A 7,954-nucleotide genomic window follows, 5' to 3' on the forward strand; every position below is an offset into this window, starting at 1 on the left:
AATAGGCTAAGGGAGTGGCCAATTAGCCCCAAGCCTTACTCTGGAGGAGCCACTCCTGCCTTTTGGCAGCTCTGCGCACCCGTGCATTGAGAAGAGGCTCCTCCTCTTCATCCTCTTCACTTAAAGGAGGTTCTGGAGGTTCTGAAGGCCCTGGCTGAATCCCTGCCTCTGGCACCACATCTTCTCCAGCCTCCTCATTGTCCGACTTGAGCGCCAGCTGCACAGGCTGCTGATGCAGCACCACACCAGCCTCCTCGTTGTCGGTATCAGCTACAATCTGCACAGGCCGCTGATGGGCCACAACATATAAATCACTATGGGGTAGTGTATAAGTCTAAGTGCTTTTGCTATTTCTTGGAATGCCCTTTAACTTTATGTTGAGGCTAAGAAACACAACAACAACTAATATATATCAGCTGATTGCCAAAGATGACTCCACGAGAAGTAATTAACATCTGAGGTAACTTCTTTATTAACTCAAACAGGAGACCATAACACATTCTCCTCAGAACAGAACAGAGAACAAACGCTGACAGCTCTTATATATTAGCTGTCAGCGTGGCTAACCAATCAGAATCTTTTCCCCTTCTGTACACTCCAACAGGGGGCTCAAACTAGGGAACCTGCTCAGTACACAACAACAACAACAACAACAACAACAACAACAATAATAATGATAACGATGATGACTTGTGGGACTTTCAAATATTATCTTGTGGGACTTTCGAATACAGACAGATCGTCATTTCGAACACAACATGCCAGACATCATGGTTGTCGAAGGCTGAAGTGTACAGTTTATTGATATCACTGTACCAGGAGATGCCAGAGTCAAAGAAAAAGAACTGGAAAAAATCACAAAATATTGCAACCTGGCCATCGAAACTACACGGCTATGGATGAAACATGTAACAGTGATACCCATTGTCATCGGGGCACTTGGTACCATGTCCAAGAATTTTATAAGATATATCAACGAATTGCAGCTTCCTGCAATAACACCAGTGGAACTGCAAAAAAACTGCACTACTCAGAACATCGTACATCTTAAGAAGGTACTTGGTTGATACCTAGGACGCTGGCAGCAACCCGTATCAACCATTAACATCAGTCAATGGTATTTGTGATGCATTTTTTAATGTTCAGTTGACTGAGTTTCATGTTTCATGAATAAAGTAAATGATGATGATGATGATGATGATGATGATGATGATGATGATGATGATGATGATGATGATGATGTAGCTGCTCCATTGGTAGCATTCCCTGGTTGACTGGCTGGTTGGGGCCTTGCCCCTGGAATTGGGACAGGAAGAAGCCAAAGGGGAGGTTTCTGGGAAATGTAGTACCCAGCAGGGTGAGTAAAATCAGAGTACTGGGGAGGAAGACAACAGCTTCGAGCAGCAGAAGAAAACAGGACTGAGAAGCAATGGAAAGAATAAAGCTGCTATGAGGAAAAGAGGCGACACTCAGGGGTGGGTTCCACTTACCTTTACTACCAGTTCGCAGCTATTCAAAAGAAAATTCTTGTAAGTAGGTTAGCAACAATAAAGAAGCAACTCTGAGCAGGTCACAGTGTCATTCTGGTTCCTTGTGCCTGATACTCCTAAATCAATGTCTATTAGGGGGAAGTCTGTGTAAGGATTAAGGGATGCGGTGGCTCAGTGGCTAAGATGCTGAGCTTGTTGATTGAAAGGTTGGCAGCTCAGCGGTTCGAATCCCTCGTGCTGTGTAACTGGGTGCGCTCCTGTTACTTGTCCCAGTTTCTGCCAACCTAGCAGTTCGAAAGGACATCAAAAATGCAAGTAGAAAAATAGGGATCACCTTTGGTGGGAAGGTAACAGCATTCCGTGTGCCTTTGGTGTTTAGTCATGCCTGCCACATGACCACAGAGACGTCTTCAGACAACGCTGGCTCTTCAGCTTTGAAACGGAGATGAGCAGCGTCCCCTAGAATCAGGAACGACTAGCACATATGTGCGAGGGGAACCTTTACCTATGTAAGGATTAATATCTCCATGATGACATGAACACTGTACATACAACATAGAGCTTGGATTGCAATGCTGAACTGAGCACCTTACACACGTGCTAGCATTATTCTGCATCCAAGTCAACTATATTACAAAACATTTCTTTAAAAAGGACCTTCTGCTCCTTAATTACTCCACAACCTTTCAGAACTTTGCTTAGGCTCATAAGCATATTTGGCTCCAATTCCAGCTGAATTAAATTTCGAACAGGGAAGGACACCAATGATTGTACTGTGGGGCTGGCCAAATGGCACTGCTCCTGTCACATGGTAGCATGCGAAAGAAAGAGAAACCCAGGCCAGGTTGACTTGGATCTTGTCAGAGTTGACTTGGACTTCATTGAAGGAGGCAAAGAAAACAGACTGCAGCTTGGGACAGAGCTGAAACAGATTCAAGAGCAAAAGAAGCACATCAGGAGTTCCCCAGTATGTAGGGCTCCTCCCCTCTCCTGCCCTTCTGCTCCACCCATACTGATGACAGACACTAGTACATAAATAAAATAACTCTTAAGTATGTAATATGTCCCTTGTGGTGTGTTTCCCTGCCAATATGAAAGATATACATTTTTACAAATATCAAGTTTGGAAAACATCCTTGAGTCTCATTTGCCTTGAATTTCAGCCAACGCTGCTTGGCTTCCCGTTGCGTGGAACAACTCTTTACAACTTTCCTTCCCCCTCCCCTCCCCCCCACCCTTGGAAACTGATTGTGTTATTCTGTTGTCATTGTAGCACGGGTATCATGCAACTCTGCCGCAAACAGATGTTTGAAAAGAGAGCAGCATCTTAGTTATGAGATGCTGATTACAGAAGAGCAAGGAGAAAATCCCAGGTCAAATTTGAAAGCTATATCGGTTGTCATAACAAGCCTAGGATGTACCTTGGTGATTTGTTAGACCTGTCTTTTATAAACTTCTATTCATTTTGACAGTAGAGAATTGTCCATGCACATGTACGGATGATGGTTGAGCAACCCTTGACTCTTCCAATTTCATGAGGCCATGCCAAGCTTCCTGGGAGAATTCTCAGAAAAAAGATGGATCATATATTTCCAAGTTTTCCTGGAAAATTTGGAAGAAAACAATGGAGGAGAATTTTTATCCAAGTTTGCCTTTGTGAATGGGCGCTAAGAGGGAGCAGCACAGAGAACTGGCAAATTATAGGAGAAGCTTTCTGGGCTCATCCCTAACTGACTTGGATACATTCAAGAGTGGACCGAATTTGCACCCAACGTATCTACAAGCCATGTTCTCTGATTAGAAAGTATACTCCTGATAACATTCTCTTTAGCTTTTGCATAGGATTTATACCTTCTAATTCAAATGTACATTGATTTGTACGTTCAATGTACATCAATTAAAGGGGCAGAGAAGACTAATACTCCATACACAACTTGCGACCACAATTGAGCCCAAAGTTTCTGTTGTTAAGTGAGGCAGTTGTTAAGTGAGTTTCGCCCAATTTTACGAACTTTCCTGCCACAGTTGTTAACTGAATGACTGCAGTTGTTAAGTTGGTAACATGGTTGTAAGTGAATCTGACTTCCCCCATTGACTTTGCTTTTGTCAGAAGTTTTTAACAGGTGATCACATGACCCTGGGACACTGCAACCATCATAAATATGAATTACCGTACTTTTTGGAGTATAAGATGCACTTCCCCCCCCAAAAAAGTGGGTGGAAATGTCTGTGCGTCTTATGCAACGAATGTTGTTGAAGCTCTGCCCACCTGCTGGCCCCCACCCTTTGGCCTCTGCCTCCCAGCAATTTACCTCCTTGCAGCAAACAGCAAACAGCCTGGTTGGCTTCAGCACAGTCTGATTTAGCATTGACAGGCTGATTGGCAGTTGGATAGGCCTCCCAGAATACAGCCAATCAGCTGTTCCAGGCTGCGGGGATCACTGCCACCATGCTGGGAGGCAGAGGCAGATTTTTTTTCCCTTGTTTTCCTCCCCAAAATCTCGGTGCCTCTTATACTTCGGAGTGTCTTATAGTCCAAAAATATGGTAATTTCCAAGTGTCCAAATTTGATCATGTGACCATGGGGATACTACAACAGTCATAAGTGTGAAAAACAGACATAAGTCACTTTTTTCAGTGGCATTGTAAATTTGAACGGTCACCAACTGATGTAAGCCAAGAACTACATGCACTCTTAAGTATATATGTAAGTGTCTCCTGGTCAATGAAGAAAAAATCTACTACAATGATTATTGGCTAATGTTCCAGTCTTCTATGTCCCAATCTCTTTGCAAGAATTTTTTCTACACGGAAAGGGAGTTGCAGAGAAAACTGATTGGTGGTAACAGTGACAACATCTGTGATGTATCAGATCCGAATGTGGAGATGTTTGAGCTCTCCTTCCAGAAAGGGTGAGCCAATATTCTGAACCTCCACTCCAAATTTTGCTCTACCAAATAATACAAATGTTTGTGTTCGTTGAGCTGTTTCCATACTTGATGTGAATAAATCTACTGCTGGAGTCTTCTTCAGTGACTGAATGTTTGTTAAATAGTAGGAGACAATATTTGCCAAAATGTTCAAAGGATTTCTGGTCAGCAGTCAATCTCAGATTTTATAATGGAGAACTCTGGAAAACAAATTTGCTTCAAGGCATCCATCCATCCTTGGGTTTTTCATGTTGTGCCGATGAGTAAAAAGAATGTTGTTGCATTTGTGACAGAGGGAGTAAAAATGTAAAGCTCTGTTAAAAGTTACATATGACTGGATTTATGCCTGGGGATACCCTGAACAGAGTTGTCTCTAGAAAGCCTGACCTTCTCTTAGTGATTTATTTGCTTGCGTTCTCAATATTGAAAACAATGTCAAGTACAGGTAGTTCTTAACTTACGGCCATCAGTTTAATGACCATTCAAAGTTACAATGGTGCTGAAAAGGCGACTCATAACTGGTCCTCACACTTACAACCTCCCGGCATGATTCATTTAACGCCACATTACTTTGTGGTGGAAGTTCCAACCCCACCTGTGGTCCTAAATCAAGGACTATCTGTAGCTGAATTAAGTACCTTCTTAATTTTTCACAACATTTCAGAAGAATTCTAATCTGTGGAGAAGACATTTTTGAGAAATTAAATTAAAATGAAGCTAAGATCCAGTTGTCTGGAATATATTCAAAATGCTATATCTGTGGGAAATGTTAATGACATGGTACTGAGACCAGGGGTGAAATGCTACCGGTTTGGACCAGTTCGCCCAAACCGGTAATAAAAAAATGCTACCAGTTCGAGTGAACCGGTATTTCCAATGATCAGCTGTGCCGCGCGATTTATATTAACTAATATAAATATTAATATTAAGATACGGAGGATCCCGGACCTGCACGCTTTCCGCCGTGCCATCAAAACATTTCTTTTTCAGCAGGCCGCCTGGCCTAACCTCTCTTTTAAACTTTTTAAATAACTTTTAAAATTTTTAAATTTTAAATTTGTCTTATAAATTTGAGGTGTTTTAAATTTTGTTTCCGGGCCAATTATTTAATTGTATTTTAATGGTTTTTTAACATTTGTATTATATGTATTTTATTTGGCTGTTCACCACCCTGAGTCCTTCGGGAGTAGGGCGGTATACAAATTCAATAAATAATAATAATAATAATAATAATAATAATAATAATAATAATAATAATAATAATAATAATAACTAGAAAGCAGGAAATCCTGCTTTCTAGCGAATCTAAATCACGCAGCACAGCGTTCCCCCCCACTCACTGTTCTACTTACCTTTGCCGACTCAGAAAAGGCTTCTTAATCCTTCTTTTTCAGCGCTGCATGGTAGCTCCTGCGTGCACATGTACGTGAAGCACATTTGGTGCGCACAGCGCATGCATGTGCATTTGGCACACACCGCACATGCATGTGCATTTGGCACGCACCGCACATGTGTGCATGAAGCAAACCAGTAGTGAAACAAACCGGTAGCAGACGTCAAAGCCTTTCACCCCTGACTGAGACTCTAGTGGCTGCCAAATGATTCTGTCTGTCTGTTGTGGTCCGCCAGCAGCCTGCGGCGCTGACACCACGCCCGCCAATCCACGCCCACAGAACTGGTAGTAAAAAATTTGGATTTCATCACTGATGGGGAAACAAGGAATGTTGCAGGTCCCATCCCCTAGGGAGATACACCTGGTGGGACCCAGAAGAAGGGGCTTCTCCGTGGTGTCTCCCTCTCTCTGGAACATCATTCCCCCAAAGATTAGAATGGCCGCCACTCTAACACTCTTCCAGAAGGTGCTGAAGAAGACCTGGTTCTGCCAGTGGGCCTGGGGAATGCAGAGCGGGATGGAGCCCATTAAATGGCTCGTGTGATGTGTTGTCGCCGGAGTGGGAGGTGGGGGTTATTATATTATTTTATTAATTTATTATGTGATTATTCTCTTTTATTAGTTTTATTGTTTTTTATATGAAGTTTTTATATTCTTGTAAGCCGCCTTGACTCATCATGTGCGAATAAGCGGCAATATAAATTTCTAAATAAATAAAAACAAATACTACTGGTGTAAATACACATAGACATTAGACAGTACTGTGAGAATTAGGTGTTCAGCAGAGTGATGGCGTGAGGGGAAAAAAACTGTCCTTTTTCTTGTGGGGGACATGGGATTAGATGGGCCATTGGACTGAACCAGTAGATTCCTGATTTCTTAATCAGCTGCTGCCCATATATGTGGGCTCCCACCACCCAAAATTCCTAGTAATTTGTCCATAGCTAGAGCTAGCTTTAGGCTAAGATCTAGGCATCGACCAAGGATGTGCCTCAACACCATCCTTCCTTCTGAAGCAGGGCTGTCAAATTTGTGGCCCGCAGGCCGGATACGTCACATGGTGGCCATGCCCACACCTGGTTTAGCGAAGGGGGGAAAAGTCATGATACATCAAGTGACACCACTGTGACGATACAAGTTTGACACCCCTGTTTTAAAGCATTACAAAAATTGCAATCTTTGCATTGGCAGCTGCCAATGCTCATCAATGAATGCGAACTAGGAACATCATATACCCCTGACTGGAACTGCATATGGCTATGGAAGTTGACTTCCAGCTTAGGTGTAGGGCTCCAAATTGGGAGAAGGTCAGGGGTGAAATCCAGCAGGTTCTGGAGAACTGGTAGCAGAAATTTTGAGTAGTTCGGAGAACTGGCAAATACACCTCTGGCTGGCCCCAGAGTGGGGTGGGAATGGAGATTTTGCAATATCCTTCCCCCAGGAGTGGGGAGGGAATGGGGAATTTGCAGCATCCTTCCCCTGGAATGGGGAGGGAATAGGGATTTTACAGTATCCTTCCCCTGCCATGCCCACCAAGCCACTCCCACAGAACCAGTAGTAAAAAAAAAAAATAGGATTTCACCACTGGAGAAAGTGCTACAAATGAATTCTAAGCTGAACAGGAGCGATCACAAAAATCCATGGCAATCATTACCAATAAAAGAATATCGATAGACGATCACAGAACCAGACAGACCGGCATGCTAAATCCTCAGACGGAGACTCCAAGATATCATCCAGTGGGAAAGACTTCTATGAAAATCTTGTGGTCCTTTTTCAATGCTCCTGGACATATGGAGATCATTATAGTGGGTGAGTCAGAAATTAAGCCACTGGACAGTCCAGCTGCCAGCGTTCAAGCTGCTGGAAGGCTGGAATACAAGACAATTGTTTTTGAAACCATAAGGGATTGTTTCCAAGGAGATCACTGTGTCATAGGATTATGGGATTCTTTCTGGCGTGTGTGTGTGTATATATATGTATATATAAGACTTGTCCACGAAGATAGAAGCAAAAGGGAAAAGACAGAGTAAGGGCTAAAGCAGTAAGACACCAGGAATGTATTCTCTTTAAGCATTCACTGTGCTCTCAGTAATATATCAAATAAGCATACTTTTTCCTGCTCCGACAAGCATTAACAA

General features: G+C 42.8%; 1 long non-coding RNA gene across 1 annotated transcript; it reads right to left on the minus strand.

Moving 5' to 3' along the window:
• Positions 1-448: 448 nt before the first annotated feature.
• Positions 449-7,684, minus strand: LOC117668441 (uncharacterized). Its single transcript, XR_004592294.3, has 3 exons — positions 7,468-7,684; positions 2,912-3,092; positions 449-2,412 (listed from the first exon to the last, which is right to left on the minus strand). It is a non-coding gene; the product is annotated as an uncharacterized LOC117668441 (long non-coding RNA).
• Between the last annotated feature and the right edge of the window lie 270 nt (positions 7,685-7,954).

This window comes from Pantherophis guttatus, chromosome 3 (assembly GCF_059756535.1).
Source record: "Pantherophis guttatus breed Tessera chromosome 3, ASM5975653v1, whole genome shotgun sequence".
NCBI lineage: Eukaryota > Metazoa > Chordata > Lepidosauria > Squamata > Colubridae > Pantherophis > Pantherophis guttatus.